The sequence below is a fragment of the Peromyscus leucopus genome, chromosome 12 (assembly GCF_004664715.2).
Source record: "Peromyscus leucopus breed LL Stock chromosome 12, UCI_PerLeu_2.1, whole genome shotgun sequence".
Taxonomy (NCBI): Eukaryota; Metazoa; Chordata; class Mammalia; order Rodentia; family Cricetidae; genus Peromyscus; species Peromyscus leucopus.
Window position 1 is genome coordinate 66107968 of NC_051073.1, and position 20119 is coordinate 66128086.

General features: G+C 49.1%; 1 long non-coding RNA gene across 1 annotated transcript; it reads left to right on the plus strand.

Moving 5' to 3' along the window:
* The first annotated feature begins 17093 nt into the window (after nt 1-17093).
* Nucleotides 17094-18409, plus strand: LOC119088868. The gene is made up of 2 exons (XR_005092603.1): nt 17094-17371; nt 18375-18409. It is a non-coding gene; the product is annotated as an uncharacterized LOC119088868 (long non-coding RNA).
* Nucleotides 18410-20119: the final 1710 nt, after the last annotated feature.

The following is a 20119-nucleotide window of genomic DNA, read 5'->3' on the forward strand; positions in this document are numbered from 1 at the left end:
GTCAGCTATCAGAAGGTTCCCAGCTCCCCTAGAGCTTGGGAACCTGAACTTTGTTTCACCCTACAGGCAAAATACAGTCTGAAGTCCAAATGGCAGCACTTAGGACAAGGTGCTTTTTGCCTGTTCCCAGCAGTCTTAGTTAGGGTTTCTATTGCCTTGTGTAAAGACCACGACCAAAAGCAACTCGGGGAGGAAAGGATTTATTTCATCCTCACTTGTCCATTATCCAGAAAAATCAGGGCAGGAACTAGAGGTAGGAACTTTTGCAGTAACCATGGAAGAGTGCTGCTTACTGGCTTGCTCATCCTGTTTTTCTGTAGAACCCAGGACCACCTGCCCAGGGGTGGCACTGCTCACAGTAGGCTAGGTCCCACACCTATCATTAATTAAGAACATGCACTGCACACCTATGTACAGGCACATTTTATGGAAGCATCTTCTCAATTTAGGGTCCCTCTCCCCAAATGGCCCCAGCTGTGTCAAACTGATGTAAAGCTAGACAGGGCATGGAGTTACTTCTTATCTCAACCATGATCCTCAGTGGGCTTTGGGTATGATCCTTAACCTTTGCAATTCATTGGGATTATCTGAGGAGTGTCTATAAAATAATGTGGAGTGGTTGTACATGTGAATTAATACTAATCAACTAATGCTGAACACAAGCATATTCTAGCAGTTGTGCCCGCATGTGTCCACTCAACCTGAACACATATGTGTATGTACCAAAAGCCATGTGGAGAATATCCCAAAGTGCATCATTTGTGCTAAAACTGCAAGCCATTCAAATGCCTCGTAACAGAGCAGTTTTGTCCAGTGTGTTTATAGTCAGTATCAGTCCATTCAAGTTGCTAGAACAAAATGCTTCAACTGAGGAACTTATAAGCAGCAGAATGTTTGGTTCATGGTTTCTGAGGTGAGAAACTCTGAGATCAAGGTGCCATCAGACCTGGCATCTGGTGTTCTAGATGCTATCTTCTTCTTGTGCCCTCACTGGCAGGAGGGGCAAACATGCTCCCTCCAGAGTCTTCTCAGAGTACAAATCCCATTGCTGATAGCAAAGCTCTCATATACTAATCTCTTCACGGTGCCTTTAATCCCAGATCTTACTTGAGAGACAACAGTAGGCAGATTTCTGTAAGTTCAAGACCCGTCTAGTCTACATAGTAAATTCCAGAACAGCCATGAGTAAACATTGAGACCCTATTTCCAAAATAAAATTTTTACTTATTTATTAGGGGGAGCATGCTCACTTGCATGCACATACATTTCATGGCAAAGCAGAGACATCCCTCATGGCCTTGTCTTAGTCTGATCGGTCCTCAAGATAGCCTAAATAAAGTGCCCAAATGTTCAAATAACTGCCCCAGATTTTGGTTCTCTGGACCAGCACAAACTACCACCTTTTCTTTTCCTAATGGCCGCATCAGACATCCAGGCACCTGCTCAGTTGCCAGTGTGAGTACCAGCTCTACCAGCAGCTAGGGGGTCAGGCTTGGTAAGTGACTCCCTTCTAGGACTCTAGGTGACGACATTGGAGGTTGCAGGATTGGCTGTGAAAAAGAGAGAGCAGTGGTTCCCAACCCTGGCTCCACAAGGTAGACTAGACGTCCCTCCATCTTCACCAAGGACTCTGATGCAGAAGCAGTCGGGAAACTGAGGCGGTGTTCCTCCTGGTGCTGAGAATCCCGAACTTCCTCCATCTCCTCAGCTGGGCTACAGGACTGAGTTAAGATTCCACACCTTGAGCGCTGCTAGCTCCCCAGGATCTCCACCCCTCCAAAACCACCCCTTCTGCCCTCTAATCCTGCGAAGTTCTCTTCAGGAGCAAAGACATCTTCAGGTTCCCCAGAGGCTGGTGGAGGCCGGGAACTTCCCCTGAAAGGGGCTGGCTGCTTTAACATCCACACAAAAGCAACCTGAACTAGTGCGGGAACCACTGTGAAGGGTGACAGGCTGGTCCTGGTGCCCAGCTGAGCCTGGAGTCCGCATTAAAGGGCAGCAGCCCTTTTAAAAGGAGCAGGGCCAGGCCTTAGCAGGGTGTTCAAAAGTGTCCCCGAGCTGAGAGAGCCCGAAACATTTTGAGCAGCTTTCAATAAATGCTGTTCTTCTCTTAACTTCAAGAAGCAAAATTAAGGGCAGGAGAAATGGCCCAGCTGTTGATAGCACTGACTGCTCTTCCAGAGGACCTGGGTTCAATTCCCAGTACCCACATGGCAGCTCACAAGCATCCATAATTCTAGTTCCAGGGCATCTGACACCCTCATGCAGGACAAACACTAATGCACATAAAACAAAAGCCAACAAGAAGCAAAATTAAGTTCGGAGAAAATAAAGCTGCCTGTTCCAGACCCGCCTGTGGAAGAACTTTTTCTAAGTAATTTTTTTTTCAGCTCTCTGGGTTTGAGACTGTGGAAACTGAGGCCAAGAGAGAAGTGACTGCCTCGGTTCCCAGAGCTAGTTAGAGGCAGAAAGTCATGTGTGGTGGAGAAAATACTGTCTCTGGCATCAGACAAGCCTCGGACGGGCCACGCTGCGCTCTCCAACCTTGACACATCCGTTTGCCTCTCACTGTAAACCGTAAGGGGAGCACAGCACGTCGCAAAGCTTTCGTGAGCACTAGGGAAATGCAGATGAAATGTCCAACACACACCAGTGCTCACAACCAGAGGGAGTCTAATTAGAGTAGCAACGCCCACGGAGGAAATCTGTCCCATTCAATGACAGGTGGAAAGCCACAGTAAAGGGCTGTGCTGGGCACTGTCCCTGAGTGTTTGACAGACAAGCTGTTAACTTTCTCTGGAGCTGTATTCATGGTTCAAGGGGGGCCCTTCTTGTCCTTCACGACTTTCTCCCTAACTGGGCAAAGGCTTCTGAATGCTTCAGAAAAAGTAACCAGTGAATAATGTGATGCCTCCATCACCCCCAGAAGACTGGGACTAGTGACCACAGTACTAATTTCATACAGTCTCTCATTTAACAGAGATTTAAGCATCTACCCCTTGCCAGACTCTGAGCTTGGTGCTGAGGATATGGTAGTGAATAAATATGATGCTGGCCCTCGCCGAGCTGAGGCTCTAGAGAATTCTAACAATTTAAGGAAAAGCAGGGATTGATGTCAAGCTCCATAGCCCTCCATAGCCCTCCACACAGAAGGCTCTCCCTTTTCACCACTTTCCCTTCTCCCATCCCTCCAGCTCTCTTCCCCCAACTGGCCCTTTCTCTCTAAGCCACGCCTCTTTAATCGAGGGAGCTAAACCCAAATGAAGCTTGTGTTTAGAGACAAGGAATCTGACGTTTTCAATGAAGAAATGATAAACTCCTTCTCTAAGTTATACAACCACTCTGATTAAGCTGTGTGTGTGTGTGTGTGTGTGTGTGTGTGTGTGTGCTGGGGGGTGTGTGTGTGTGTGTGTGCATGCATGTTACGGCTGATGGATCTCTTTCTAAGCATGGCTGGCCTGCCCTGGGAAGGACTTCTCACCCCCTCACCAGGGCACAGGTTTTGGGGAGTGTCTTTTTGGCAAACAGCACCCCAGCCCCACCTCTTTTATCAGTTGATTTCAGCTGTGAAAAGAAACAAAAGAACAGTAGGTTTGTTTAGTGAGCGCCCCTTTTCTGAAGCCAGCAGGGAGAACAGGATTGGGAACAAGAGGAGGCTGCCTTGGGTTCAATGGTTAACCAGGCAGATTAATAAATGGCAGAAGGAGGAAACAGGGAGTAAAGAGGCAAGGAGAAATGTCTCCTGGTGGTTCAAAAGCCACGGAGCGTTTACCTAGATCTGCGTGACCTGGGGTTAAAAGGTCCGGGGGGGCGGGGGCGGCTCTCATCGGATCCCAGGCTGAACCTGCGCCTCTCAAGAGCGTCACCTGGCTCCTCTCAGGAGCGCAGCAGCCTGACACTGAGCCATACAGACAGACAGGCAGACTATCCCTGCCACTGAGGCTTCAGGCTCTACCTCACCCCACCCCACCCCACCCCACGGGCTTCTCCCCTCCCAGGGAGCAGGCTCCTCATCTCCCAGCTCTCTCTCCAGCACAGCTTAGATCAGGTAGTGAGCTTTGGGCCAGGTGAGAACTTCTGGTTGATATAAATCAGAAAGAAACCATTATATCCTCTGCCCTGACTCACTTTAAGAGTTTTGGCAAACACTCTCATCCCCCTTTGGCTCCGTTTCCCTGTTGTGGTTGCCCAACTTTTTGCCTTAAGGGATCAGATATTAAACTTTTGCAGCTGCAGGCCATGTAGCTGGTGTCTGTCTCAGCCACCCAACTCTGCTGCTGACGTGTAAAAGCAGCCAGAGGTGGTGTGTAACGAATAGACGAAGGTATGTTCCATTAAAGCTTTATTGACAAAACAAGGAGAGGACAGGTTGCCAAAACACTGCCGTTTGCCATCTCCTAGACTAAACTCTCAAAAATCAAATGGTCCTGGATTTACCTTACGGAGAGAACATGGAGACCCACTTAGATGGCATGCTCCAAGCCTCCAGAGTCTGATCACGGTGGGTCCGAAACTGCAGACCAAGTGGCCTGCCTTGGGTTTACTACCGCTCCCAATTATTCCAGAGGTGGAACACCAGCTGGTTTTGTCCTGTGGGGCTGACCCTGGGAGTCGCTCTCCCTGTGTGACTTAGAGAGGGACCGAGCACTCTCAGACTGTTTCAGGGGGACTTTCTGAAGCACTGAGGATGCAGACCATGAGCTAAAAGAATACTGCAAAAAAAAAAAAGGGGTGGGGGGAGGTGGTAGAGAGTATCACATGCCTCCTTCAGAACCTGAGGGAAAACTTGTGCCGAAGAGGAGGGAACTTCCTACCTCTTCCACATTCGACGTCACACGTTCACGTCCACACTTACTGACCTTGGTGTCACACAGCTGTCTCTGGGGGTGGAGGGCGCGCCCTCAGCACATGCTTTTCCCGTGTCAAGACATGTCACCCCACCGTGGGTTCTTCCCAGATGAACTCTCCGGCATGTTCTTCTGTGGCTGAGGTGGTATGGCTGGTCCAACATGGCTGCTCGTCACAAGCCTTGCTTCTGTGATGTGTTTCCCTTCGAGCCACCAAGAGACCCTGGGAGCTTTTATGATGCGAATCCATTTTCCTCTTTGTCCTCAGCCTCTGCCTTCCAGAAGGGAGAGGCTAAGGCTAAGGTCCAACTGGGCGAGGCAACACCTCTTTAACTGAGATTTTCAAGAGCCCCTAGGACCAGGCCAGTGTGACCCACCTTTCCATACACCACCCGCCCTCTCCCTGTGTGGCCCTCTCTCTGGCCACAGGATCTGGAGCAAAAGTACTTCGTGACCACAGCTGTGCCACAGTCACCTCTAAAGGTGACTCGGCACACAGATGATGGCCTCCGCTGTCCTGTTTGTGGTGGCAAGGGTTTGCAGCAAGACACGGCGTGAGAGGAAGGAAGCTTGGGAACTGCTGTGCCTCGGAGAGATTTTTCTTGCCAAGTGAGGAAGCGAGATGTTGACCGCCTTCAGCATGGGTGTAGACCGGGTCTGGGGAACTCTCTGCAGAGGATCCAGGGAAGGTGTAAGGAGCTAGTAGTGAGACCACATTTGCTATCTGCAGGGTCGGCTCAACATGAGCAGCAGGCCAGTAGGGGGGCTGCTGAAAACATGGCCATGGCGTCCTGCATAGAGATTTGTCGCCCATCTTCACAGGCTCTGAAGAGAACTACAACAGGCAGGGCTGAGGTCTGAGTGACTGAGATCTGAGTGACGCCCTCCCTCCCTCTGCTCTCGTCTCTTCCACAGCCCACCCCCTCCTCCGGACAATCTCAACAGTAGCTGTGTTCTGGTGTTCCCGACTGTCTTCCAGAGCCTTCCCTGGTTTCTTGTCAAAGACCTGGGCTTCCATTTGGTCTTTCCATTCTGGTCCCCAGGCGCTTACCTTCTTGTATTTCTGCTGCGCATGTCCCAAGTAGGCAGGGGTACTCTCCAGGACAGGAACCCTGTATTCATTATTACCATCTCCCGGGCTCCTCCTCTTTGAGGCAACTGATAAACATGTGACTCACAGAGAAGTGAGTCGCCTTGTAAGACAGGAAGTTGACCCTGGTTTCCTGTATGTCCAAGTCCCAACTCCCACTACCTACTGAGGTAACTTAAAATAAAATTTAAAAAATTTTTGCAGATTAATTACATCAAGAACCTTTAGATGAGAGTGAGGTGGTGGTGGCGGCACTCGCCTTTAATGCCAGCACTAGAGTGGCAGAGGCAAGTGGATCTCTGTGAGTTCAAGGTCAGCCTGGTCTACAGAGAGAGAGAGAGTCCCAGGACAGCCAGGGCTCCACAGAGAAACCGTGTCCTGAAACCCTTCCCCGCCCCCAAAAGGAGAAAGAAAACACAGAACTACATTCTGTGAAAGCAAGAGATTCACAAGCCCAGAAGCCAGAAGAAGGGCAAGGGGTGAATTTCCCATCCTTCACAGCAAACATAAGACCAACAAAATGGGCCCCAAACTTGAGCAAACATAAAACTAAGATGACAAAACTGTAGAGGACCACACAGGAATAAGTTGTCTTGACTGTGGATTAGGCAATGGATTTTCAGATACACACCAAAGGTGTGAACAGTAGAAGAAAAACTGGGTGAGTTGGATTTCATTGATAATAAAGATATTTGTGTCGCAGAGGACACCAGCAAAAAGACACAAAGACTAGTGTCAGAATGGGAACCCGTTGTAAAGCCAATATAGGATGAGGGATTTATATCTAAAATATGTAAAGGAGGAGCTGGAGAGATGGTTCACTGGTTGGGAGCACTGATTGCTCTTCCAGAGGATGTGGGTTCAATTTCCAGCATCTACCTGGTAGCCCATATCCATCTATCTATCTATCTATCTGTCTGTCTGTCTATCTATCTATCTATCTATCTATCTATCTATCTATCTATCTATCTACCTATCTATCTATGGTCTATCTATATAACCTAAAACTCAACAAAGACATGGCATAGTGGTGCACACCTTTAATCCCAGTACTCAAGAGGTGGAGGCAGGTAGATTTTGAGAGTCTGAGGCCAACCAAAGCTACATAGTGAGACCCTCTCTTTAAACGAAACCCAAACAAAACAAAAAACAAATCCCAATAATAAAGAGCCAACACAGCCTGGCTATGGTGGCACATGCCTTCAATCTCAGCACTTGAGAGGCAGAGGCAGGCAGATCTCTGTGAGTTCAAGGACAGCCTGGTCTACAAACTACAAAGCAAGTACCAGACTGCCAGGGCTACAACAGAGAAGCCCTGTCTTAAAAAAAAAAAAAAAAAAAAAAAAAAAAAAAAATACAATTCAAAGTAGGCAAAGTATTACATATTATTTCCTCCAAAACTATAACAATGATCAAAAAATAAAACTAATGAAAAGATGGATAAATGGCCATCAGTGAAGTACAAATTAAAAATACTCCAGACCCACCAAGAAAGCTGTAATAAAAAAGAATAGGGAAGAAAACGTGTTGGTGATTATAGGAGAAATTAGAATTTGGACGTCCATTTGCCTTGTTAGCTTAGCTTGACTTTCTCCAAGACCTGAGACATCAACAGTGCTGTCAACAGATCTGTGTCCCCCTAACACTAGACCACGATGTGCTGTATTTGGTGCTCTCATAGGAAGAGACCAGAAGCTCCTCCACATGGAAACACAGCCAGAAGGCTTCCATTTGCAAGCCAGAAAGAGACCCCTCACCCGTTACCAAGGCAGTCAAAGTCCACATCTTAGACTTCCGGCTTTCAGAAACACAAGAGACAAATTGCTATAGTTGAAACCATCCGTTTTGTGGTCTTCTGTGGAGCCATCCTGAGTTGAGAGAGATGGAGTGGTTGGGATATATTTCCAGCCACCCACAATTTACACAAAACTTGTAGTAGCAGGTAGATCCAAGGGACTCTTTGGTCAGGCAGTCTAGCCAGGTTCAGGGAGAGACCCTGTTTCAAAAAAAAAAATAGGGTGGAGAATGATGAAGAAAGACATTTGATGCTAACATCTGTTTCCATATTCTCACACACAGTGGAGCAAGCACATTCACCACACATGTACACACATAAAAAGTAAAACGCAACTTCTAAGCCCTGCCTTCTGGGAGTAGAATCTAGTCATCTTGGGAAAGGGACATACCAGTCTGGACTTTGTTCCCAGGAGACAGGGTTAACAGCCTTAACCCTGAGGACCTGCTTAGGACAACCATCTTAACTTGCAGATGAGGAAACTAAACAATAGAGAGGCAGAGATTCAAGGTCACCCGTGCATTGGCAAAGTCAGCCTGGACCGGGATCCTGGTCCCTGGAGACTATCACCTCTCTGGTGTGTTGGCACTGGAAAGAGCATGCGCCACAGACAGAGACACAGAGACCTGCAGTGAGTGGGAACATGAGGAGACAGATGTGGATTTGGTCTTGGTGAGCCTTCATTTGGAGGTAGGCCTGTACAAAGAGTAAGTAGGAATCCTTAGGAAGCAGAAATTCCATAAGCAAACGGGGAATTCCCAGATGAAGGGGATGGTTCACAAAGCTCTGGCTGATGGCAAGAATTTGTGAGCAGAAAGATAGGGAATGCCAGCCCTATGCGGCTACTGCCAGCCCTATCCAGGGCACCCAGGCTCTGCGGATGCAACCTTGAGAAAAGGCTGCAATGACTGATCAAGGAACTAGTGTTCTTTTGTAAACCATAAATCACTCAGTAATGTCCCTGGGCACATAAAGAGAGGGGCAATAAAGGCTCATACAGTCATTTAAAACTTGCCCTAATTCAAGAAGGAAGGAAGGAATTACAGTCTTTATAAAGCAGCAGGAAACGTGGCTGCATATGACTCATGTTCAGAGCAAGGGGATTCATCTCATTGGGAAAACGTGTGCATGCCCCCAAGGCCCAGGGTACAAGGATTCCCTTTTCCAGGACCCCTGCTTGGTTCATCCAGTTCCCTGATGGCTATCCTTTTTGGTGACCACTACTTTTAATGAACATGAAAGAGAAATTAAAAATAAAATGAAAACAAACTCCTGGTCAGAAATGGTGCCTTTCTGGATGACTCAGTGAATATCTGCAGGCTCCTCTGTGCTGTGAGTCAGATGAACAAAGCATACCTCACTCTATCTTATCAGGGCCTAGCCATCATGTCCCAGGCTTTTCTGGAAGGCAGACGTGGCTGTAGGTAGCAGGACCAGATATGAGCAGCTCCAGGTAATGCCAGAGGCTGTCCCCGCCTGGGACCTCTTCTACCTCTGGCCCAGGTCCCAGGCCCCATCTCATTCTTCCTCCTGTACAGCCCCGGGCTCTCGAGTTGAGCGTCTTTGTACAGATTCCATCTTAGGCAGTGCTATCTTCTATGCAGGTCCCCGTAGGAAGGTGTTATGGTCTTTGAAGATGTCAGGAAGATGCTGAGGGATGCCTTAAGCACTGCTGTAGTTTCTTTTCTTTTTTTTTTTTTTTTTTAACTTTTGGGGACCCGCCACCCAGCTCCCAAATAAATACACAGAGACTTATTCTTACTTATGTATGCCCAGTCTTAGCTTGGCTTGTTTCTAGCCGCTTTTCTAACTTAAATTAACTCATTTCTTGCTAACTACATTTTGCCTCTGGGCATTTTTACCTTTCTTTATTCTATAGATTTCTTACTCCATGGCTGGGTGGCTGACTCCTGGCCTCCTCCTCTCCTTCTCTTTTTCTCTCTCCTCACTCTTGATCTAGATTTCTCCTCCTATTCATTCTCTGCTTGCCAGCCCCATCTATTTCTCTCTCCTGCCCAGCCATTGGCTGTTCAGCTCTTTATTAGACCAATCAGGTGTTTTAGATAGGCAAAGTAACATGGATCTACAGAGTTAAGCAAATGCAACATAAAAGAACGCAACACATCTTTGCGTCATTAAACAAATATTCAACAGCATAAATGAATGAAACACATCTTAAACTAATACACTACAACATACTGTGCACTCTGGAAGGCAGTTTGGGCCCATGGGTAGACATCATGTATGAGACGTGGTGTCTTAAATGTAGGAGAGAGGTAAGGGATAGGTCTAAGACAGCTTTCAGGTCCACAGAGAAGACCCTGCTTTCTGCTGGGTTCCTGGAATTAGGACTTGAGAATGGGACTGTGACTGTAATGAGTGAGCAGAACCATGAGCAGATGGAGTAGCCTGAATGAAGACAGGACAGATGAACCAGAACTCACCAGCTCTCACTGGCTCACATCCTTCCTGTTCCCTCTGGGAGACACAGCAGGATCTTAGAGTTCCCTTGATGTTCAGATCTCTGACCCCATCTCCCTGTTGCTTATCAGATGAGGAGTGGCTAAACCCTGCCTTGCAGGATCTCAAAAACTTGAATGCAAAGTGGATAGTGAGCTCCAGGCCAGCCTGAGCTCCAGAGTGAATGAGAACCTGTCTCAACCCATCTCCTCTTATCTGAATGCAATGGGAAAGCTCTGAAGGATGGTGTCTTCCCCTCGGGTTTGCCTTCTAGCATCTCTGACATCCTTACTCTGCAGGAAGCTGTGTTTCCTGGTCCACTGGTTCCCCTGCTCCTGCTTCACCATCTGCATTAAGTATCCTTCATTCCTGGTGTAGATGTCTAGTCCTGTCCCATCCCAGGATAGAAAGGAAGTTCCCTTCTCTAGAAAACCAGTGTGTCTTCTTCCTCTCTGGGCAATGGATACCAGCCTCCATGGTTGATCTCTGTCCAGCACTGGGCTGTGAGCCTCTAAAAGGAGCTGCAGGGACTCAGTAGGCACCTTAGGAGACACATTTGTAAGGAACAGTGGAACACTGAGGCCTCGGATGGCACAGAGACCAGGGTTAAAAAGCAAGGGTCAGAAGTATTTCATGAGGCTGACTGGAAAGAAAAAAAGTGTAGAGATGTGACGTCTCAGTCTGAGATTGGGGACGGGTAAAGGATGGGCACTTGGAAAGAAAGGAGCCACGTGCTCAGACAGGGCCTCTTAGAGACTGCACAGTCCTCCCACTACTCAGAGTGCTGCCCATCATATCTCTAAAACCAGACACATGCCCCAGAGCTGCTGGATGAAAGCCTTGGATGGGGGGTTATTGGGGAGCGGCGGCGGCGGCAAGTTGATTCACAGATATGGGGGGTCAGGCACTGCCCTCTCCAGATTTTTAGCAGGATGGGTGGTATGTTTAAAAGAGAGAGCCTAGGTCACATTCATAGACTTTGGCACCGAATCTTTCAGGGGTGCTGGCAAACATTTGTAATCCTCAGCAGACATAGGCAGGAGAGTCACCGCAAATGTTAGGTCATCCTGGTCCTTATAGGAAGTGTCAGGCCACCCAGGGCTATTATATCCAGATTCTGTCTCAAACAACAACAACAACAAAAACAAACAAACAAACAAACAAAAAAGCTGGGCAGTGGTGGCACATGCCCTTGATCCCAGTACTCAGGAGGTAGAGGCAGGCAGATATCTGTGAGTTCGAGGCTAGCCTGGTCTACAGAGTGAGTTCCAGGACAGGCTACAAAGCTACACAGAGAAAACCTATCTCAAAAACAAAACAAAACAAAAATTAAAAAACAAACAAACAAAAAATCACCCACAAACAGAAGTCTTCCCAGAATCCTCCTGTTCCTTCCGGTGATTCCCATAAGCCTAGCGTGTCTGGTTCTGCTCTACTTAGCAGCTGAGTCTTACCAAAGGCAGCAGCCTCTGGGTCCTCCCTGTCTCTGCTCCTGCCACTCCCTCCTGCAACAGGACATCTGCACAAGCTGTAGTCTCCAACCGACCATAGCTAAATGTGTAAGGAAAGCAGGGCGGGAGGGTGGGCATGAGTCCCAGGTGCCTGGGAAGAAAAGACAGGTGTGAGGACATTAAAATTAAGTGAGTGCATCCGGGTGTGGTGGCACGAGCTTTTAGTCCCAGCACTCTAGAGGCAGAGGCAGGTGGCTCTCTGTGAGTCTGAGGTCAGCCTGGTCTATATAGAGAGTTCCAAGACAGCCGGAGCTATATAGACAAATTCTGTCTCAAACAAACAAACAAAAAATAAAATACTAAATGGATGGGGGCTGGAGAGATGGCTCAGCAGTTAAGATCACTTGTTACTCTTCCAGAGTGCCTGGCTTTGGCTCCTGGAACCAACATGGCAGCTCACAACTAGCTGTAACTCCAGTTCCAGGGAATCCGAAGTCCTCTTCTGACTTCCACAGGCACCCGGCATGCCTGTGATACGCGTAATTCCATGCAGGCAAGACCCTCATACACATAAAAATAAATATTTTTTTGAAGAATAAATGGATGTTACTTTCTTATACCAACTCAAGAGTGTGCAAAACTGAAGGGAGAGAAGAAAAGGGCTGATCTGTGTAAGGCTCCTCTTGGGGAACAAACACGAGTGTGATCATTCAGACCAGACCTACTTCTAAAAATATCCGGGTTACTTCTCACTGGCTGTGTGGCCTTGGGAAGATGTAAAGCCAACCTCAGCTTTGGGCAGTTTTGCAGAGGTGCTCTGGCAAATGGGATGGCTTAATATGTGCTAAGCATCGAGAGCAGAATGGAGCTCCTGGGAAGTAGACAATACATATTAACCATGTCATTTTGCCCTGCATATCCTATTGGCTTTTCTATCCACAGTCACTCTATCACCAACTGAAAATATATGACCAAAAAAAAAGCCAAACTGTGTCGAGGGTCTGGGGCTCCGTCAATAAGGTGCTTGCCACACATGTCGGAGGGTGTGAGTTTGAATCTCCAGAACCCATGTTAAAAACTGGGTGTGTGCCTGTCATCCCAGAGCCGGAAAGGCAGAGCCGAGAGGATCCTCGTCTTGATTGCTTGCTAGTCGAGCCAAATCTGTGAGCTCTAGGTTCAGTGAGAGACCACACCTCAAAAAATAAGGTGAAGAGTGATTGAGGAAGATACCTGTTGGTCTCTCGTCTCAATGATGTACATAACACAACACAACACAACACAACACACACACACACACACACACACACAAAGTGTCTGAGCCAGGCATGGTGATGCATGCCTATAATCCAAGCACTTGGAGGCAGAGGCAGGAAGAGCAGGGGTTCAAGGCTAGCCTGTGCTATGTAGTAAGACATTAAAGGCAATAACAACAATGAATGTGTCTGTAGTGAACATGCACAGCCTGTGTTTTCCCATTGTTTTTCCTTAAGTAATGGTATGGCCGCTATCGGCAGCATATCCACTGTATTGGGTACTGTGTGTAATCAGAAGAGGACCTAGACATAGAAAGACACAGGAAGGACTTAAAACATAGGAAGATGTGCACAGACACGATACCACTTTACATAAGGGACTTGAGCATCTGAGGCTTTTGGTATCCTCAGGGAATCCTGGGAGCAATCTTCCAGGGATAGCAAGGAACCACTGTACCAGCATTACTATTGATCTGAAATAATACCACCCATGCCAGCAGACACTTTATTTGGTTTATCATAGGTAGGTGAAATCATAATATCAGATGGGAAAATCGTTTGCGCATTAGAATAATTGTATATGCTGATATTAGTAAAAGCAAAGCAAAGGTATCTATGAAGGAACGGAAAGAAAGCCAATATGGAGACTTGAGACTACACGTTTGTGTTCAGGTCCCGTGGCAGAAGCAGGCCTGACCTTCTCTCTTGTCCAACTGTCTCATTGCAGAGACACAGAGGACGCCCAAGAGAAAGCGTGTTGACTGAGGTTTGCACTCTTCAGCTGCAAATATGCAGAGATCATCCAGGTCCAGAAGCCTCATGCAGCTAAGACCACAGGACTCCAGACTGAGGAGAACCCAGCCTAGCTCCTTGGTATTGGCCGAGCCTCATGGTGATGCCTAAAACCCTTCGCTCTGGCAGAGTTCGGTGACATCTCTCTTCCTCGGTGGCTGGGCAGAGGGCTCCAGTTACCGAGGATCCCAGGCTGGCAGTTCAGAAAGGAGCCATGTCATCTGGCCCCAGCAGCTTCCCACGTCCTTGACGGACTGCCCAAAGGTGATGGGCAGGGCCCAAGGGTGCTGTGAAGACGGAATTAATAGCCCCCCCTTGGTGACCCTGCCCTGCCAGGTGTCGATGCATGGGGTGGCTACACCATTCCCTTTCTTAACACTCTGGGTATCTCTAGAGTCCGGAGTGAAGAACCGAAGCTTTGCAGGGGCTTAGGAGGGAGCACGCTCTCCTGGAGTGAGGCCCCTCAAAATGAAATCAGATGTGACTGGCTACTTCCGGGTTATGACGCAATCAGTGACTCGTGGAAACTTGGAAGCAGAGGGCCGTAGGACAGCCAACGGCCAGAGACTGCAAAGAACTGTAAATAATCCTAGGTGAATGTGGTCCTGCTGACCCGGTGGATTTATAGCCTGTCTCCAATAATGTGCCCTTTCATCTGGACGGCTGCATTCCCAAACTGCAGTCTAGACAGGAATTGATGCTGCCACCTTCCCGTTTACCCCTTTTACTCTTTTCTCCACACTGCGTGGTGTTAGAAGCGGCCTGTGCTTCCAGGGTTTAGTCACTTCTTCCAGGCAAGGAGGCTGGGGGGGGGGGGGGCACAGCGCTCCCCTGGGGATGAGGCCGTCTTTGTCTCCATCACCCCAAGAGGAAGACAAGTCCAGTCATGCCTGCCGCCCCGCGCCTCTTCTTGGTTCCTTTCATGAGAGCTCTGAGCTGGTTTCGGTGGCTTTCATCAGACCTGAAACTCGCCCTCCCCAGCGCCTCCCAAAGCTGCAGGCAGGCCCGGGCTGACAGGCCAGGCTGGGAATCTGGGCGATAGTAAATAAGGTTCTGGGGGGGACCACAGAAGTCCACTGCTCTGCCCAGGCAGGCCCACCCTCTGGGTGGCCAGAGGAGCCGGGATCTCAGTATCGATTTTCTCACTAAGGAAGTCTGAGAGCTTTGCCCCTATGGAGGCCTCTCTTCTCCCATTGGTTTACGTCTTGGGGGCTGGGATAGCTGCCTGGAAGAGGGGCAGGAGGAGTGAGCCAGGAGCTAGGAGCTTCTGTAGTGTGGCACGTGAGAAGAGGACCAATGGAGCCATGGGTCTGTAAGCTAGAAAATAGATGATTTAGGAAACAGACACTATCGACTTCAGACAGCTGCCGAAAGCAAGCACGGGACTCAGAATTCTCTCTCTCTCTCTCTCTCTCTCTCTCTCTCTCTCTCTCTCTCTCTCTCTCTCTCTCAGAAAGAAAGCTGGGCGTCCTGACCTGCACACTATTTTTTGTACTCCGTGTTCTGTGTTCATGATCACTATGCCCCAGGGGCTGGGGAGAGGGTAGATGATGTCACAGGACACGGAGCAGAGGGCAAAGCCGTCACCACTGCAGACTGAGTGTCCTTGAGCAAATTTGAGAGCATCTCTGAAGCTCAGCTTCTTCGTCTACACAATGAAACTATCTCTACTTTTCAGGGGGTTGTTAAGGTTCAATTAATATACGAAGGTATCATACACCTGTGGCATGGTAGGCAGTAAATTGTCACAATTATTATCCTTTGTGAAACACCGCTCATGGGTACCCTCTTAACTCTCAGAAGACAGAGTTCCACGTGCATACTCAGTCAGCCATACCCATAGCCAGGAGGGGGGTGGGGACCAGTATGTGCAGGCATGGAGAAACGATGTTTGTTTGGTATAGCAAGCACATGCTCCCTGTTGGGCGTTATACATACTAGCACATGAGGTCTATGCAAACACCCAAATGGAAAGAGCTGGCCCTGAGGAACACAAGGAGCAGGTTACATTTTCTTCCTTTTAAAAGCCTTAGACAAGCCTGGTGACCTACCTGCATAGGATCACCTAGCAACTGTACTTGGGGGCCAACATCTCTTTAAGGCATTTCTCCTTAAAGAGACCACCCTGATGAACAGACTGGGAACTCATACCTTCGGGGCTCTTCGGGAATGTCCTCTTACAGGGTGTCCGTGGGGAGGGAGGGTTGAATTCTCCCATTAAGGAAATGCATTTCTCTGGGAGCCCTCTGCTGATTGCCAAATCCAAATCCCCACAGAGCAGATTCCTGTGAAAGTGAAGTCACAGGAAAGACCAGCTGCCACCCTTACAACCTTATTTTGCCCTCAGGCACTTCTGGAATTCTTCCTTACTGCCCTACCCAGCTCCTGGGAGATGCTAGCAGGCCACCAGGACTTCAGTGTCAGCCCCAGGGACCATTCACGTTATTCAAATGAACGGTCCTGTGAGCAGGGGACAGGCAGGTCCATGGTCCTAGGCCTTTGGTTTTTTGTTCTGCTCCAGGCATCCTGAGGGTGTTAATGGGACGCAGCCAGGGCCGGTTTCCCTGGGCCCTGGCACCTTTTTGAGACGCTGATATGCGATGTGCGTTTGCTTCCCTGCTGGAAAAGCACCTTTTCGGAACAGAGTTAGTGAAGTTTTTCAGTCCCTGCTCCTTGGAGAGCGGGGACCTACTTTGAAGAGGGAATTGGAACACAAACAGTCATGTTTTGTAGGTATGATTGTTTATTTCCCCATGGTACCACAGCTTCCTCTGGATAAATCCAACCAACACATCCGCTTCAAGTCGCAGGGAACTCCCCGGTGTTGACCCTCTGTCTGATTCCTGTGTGGTCAGAAGAGTGATGTTTCTCAGTGCCCACACTTATTTCCATGGTAAAATAATTCCACGCTGGGCTAAATCCCACTTACACACAAGTGTGCACCTGTTAAAATAGGTCATTTTTCACAGTTAATCTCCTGGATCCCACGGGCATGTGTGGGAACTCCAGACAAATGCAACCTGCATGTCACAAAGGGCATTCTTCTCTGATGAAGGGTGGGCCCAGGCTTCTCTAAACCCTGTGCCTGAACTGAGCTGAGCTGAGCTAAGGCGACCCACTTTCTGCTGGGAGACTAGACCATAGCTTCATCTTAGCATCGAAGGCTGTGTGGACTAACATGGCCTTTTGGTCTCATATTTGAATTAGGCTCAAACGACTTTCCTCAGTGTCCTCAGTGACGTGGACAAAATGAAGGGATGAAGAAATGGGGAGACAGACAGATGAAAGGAGGGAAGGAGGGAGGGAGGGAGGCAGGCAGGGAGGGAAGGAGGGAGGGAGAAAAGGAGGGAGGGAGGGAGGGAGGGAGGGAGGGAGGGAGGGAGGGAGGGAGGGAGAAGGCAGGTTTGCAGAGACAAGCTCTCCAGCATGGGACGTTGTGTTCCTCGGGCTGCAGTCAATCAATCATCACTCTGCCACAAAGGTTAAGGCCAAAAAGTAAGTGCACAAAAGAGCAGTTTGGATTCTGAAACCTTGGCAATGAGTCTCCCTTCCTTCTTCAGAGCCGCCGTGCTTCTGGGAACACAAAGACCCAAGTCAGTTTTCTGGGCATCACTTCAAAAACATAAAGGATGGTGGCAAATGTAGGATCTGGGTTCCAGAGAGACAGGCCAAAGGTCCCCAAGGTAAGTGACAGAGTCTTGGTTGTTTTTGTTGTTGTTTGTTGGTTGGTTTTTGTCAACTTGACACAGGCTAGAGTTTATCTGGGAAAAGGAATCACAATCGGGAAAATGCCTCCATCATACTGGCTTGTAGGAGGGCAGCTTTCAGGGCATTTTCTCAATTAATGATTGAAGCGGGAGGGCCTAGCCTATGGTGGGCAGCGCCATCTCAGAGCATATGGTCCAGGGTTGTGTAAGAAAGCAGGCTGAGCAAGCCACGGAGAGCAAGCCAGTCAGCAGCACCTCCATGGCCTCTGCGTCAGCTCCTGCCTCCAGGTTCCTGCCCTGACTTCCCCTTCATGAGGGACTAAAGCTAAAAAGCTGAAATAAACCCTCCCCTACTCCCACAAGTTACTTTGGGTCATGGTGTTTTATCGCAGCAGGACAGATGGCAGTCTGGGAAGCTTGGCTGGTGGACAGGGACAGCCTGTGTGTCACACACCCTTGTCCTCAAGGACTGTGAGGCCTGCTGGGATGGCTCCTGCTTGGGTTGGTAGTTCATCCTAAAGAGACCTGAGGAGAGTCTGGAGCAGAGGCACGGGCACCTGCCCGAGGGCCACAGATCTCCGGGGAAAGACTTCATATTCAGGAAGGCAGATGCCAACTTTTTTGCCTTGAGCATGGTCATTAAGACACATGGGAATTCTAAATCTAAGCATGGGGTCTCCAAACCAATTTAAACCCTTTATCTGAGACGTGTGTGTGTGTGAAGACAGAGATGAGGACAGGCTGACTCCTGTGCCGGAAGGACAGTGGAGGTTCCTATCTAGGGCGGGAGATAGCTCAATGCAGATGCCGTAGATGCTTTAGCGGGCAGGTCCCTCCCACAGTGCTTCTACCACCTGCAGAATGGCCCCCACCCCACCCCCTGTGGGGGGGGCAGTGATAGCTGAGGCCTTAAAAGATGCTCTCTGAGGGCACAATCCACCCTCTCCATTCCGTTTCCCCTTCTCTCACATGGCCTTAGCATCCATCATCCTGAAGGACTTCAGGGTACACTTGGAAAAAACAAAACAAAACAAAAAAAAACCTGGTCCTTTCCTGCGGAGACTACAGCTGAGCAAGCTGGGAGCCAGGGTCTATTTGTCAAGAGCATGGCCGACTACAGGAAAATAAAACCCTACAAAGTGGATTCAGTGCGAGGCCTCATCTCTGAAGGCTGAAGCAAACATCCAAGGTCTGAATCCCTGGAGCTGGCAACAGTTTACAGAGGACAGACATGGCAACCACCGGGCGGTTGCTGAGGGAACCCACAACCACGACGTGGGCAAGATGAGTAGGAGCTGAGGACCTTTGACCTGGGGAAGAAAAGGCTCAGGGAAGCAGGAGAGCTGATGTCACATACCTGAGGGACTGTCATGGAGAGGACCTGTGTCTGCTCCCTGTGACTCAGAGGCTAGGACATGGCCCGTGAGGTGGAGAGGAGTCCTGAGGCAGGTGGACGTTCGAAGTTCACAGTTCTCTCGCTATTTTGTACGATTGGTAGACACCAATAAAAGTTTTGTGTTTAAACATTACAAATAAAACCTGAATTAAAAAAAAAAAAAAAAAGTTGAGTGTTCTCCCCTTGTCAGAGATGTCCTAAAGGTGGGGGAGGATGAGCAGGATGAGGTGGTCAGCTGCTGTCCCTGGAGGAGACGAGGATGGGTACAGGAAGCCACCAGACAAATTGGCTGTGGAGAGGAGCCAGCATGGGAGCTAGGGGTCCCATGCTGCACTCTGCCCAGAGTCCTGGATTCTCTCCTCCTGCTGCGAACACCCACACCTGGCATCCTAGTCAAACAGGCCGAGCTGTGAATGAGGAGAGTCTGCACCACAGTGGATAGATTAAGGCCAGACTCCTCCTGCGGGCTCCAGAATGAGAGGAAAGTTACCAAACAGATCCTTTTGCGAGCCTGGAAGTTGACTGAGGTGGAAGGTGCCTCCTCTGACCCCAGGAGCACCAACCCCTCCAGAGCTGGAAGGGAAGGGTCCCACGCCCCCCTGTCTGAGGTAAAGAGCAAGGCAGAGGTGGAGCAGAGCCCTCCAGTCCCTTGGCCCCTCCCACCATCCTCTTGGGCATTGCTGGGGCCTCCAAGGACGACTTCAAGCGCACAGCTCTTTAGGGTTACCCGGGCACACTGGTTGATGCCGTCCGGCAGAGTCGGTCCTAGGATTGGGAACGGGATTCTGTCCGTTCATCTCATCCCCTCTATCTTGCCCCCTCTACCACATACTTTCTTTAATAGTAGAGTTGGAAATAACTGATTCAGAACTAAGGGGATCGATCATTCAGTTGGCAGGCTCTTGTCTAGATCCTGCCACAGGTAGGAATTTCAGTGCTGAGATGAAGCACTTAGCATTGGGGAACCTAGAGAAAGGCAGCAGCCGAAGATGTCCGTAGGGACTTGTGGGTAGATGGATGCCCCAGTGTTGTGGGGTTGCAGGAGGTAGGGCTGGCTCAGTTGGGGGGTGGGTGTAGCTAGAGTTTTCTTGCCTTGCCCACAGTCAGGACAAATCTCTGTCACCCGCCAGTCCCCCAGCCGCTTAGACCCAACCAAGTAAACACAGAGACTTATATTGCTTACAAACTGTATGGCCGTGGCAGGCTTCTTGCTAACTGTTCTTACAGTTTAAATTAATCCATTTCTATAAATCTATACCTTGCCACGTGGCTAATGGCTTACCAGCATCCTCACATGCTGCGTGTCATGGCAGCGGCTGGCAGTCTCT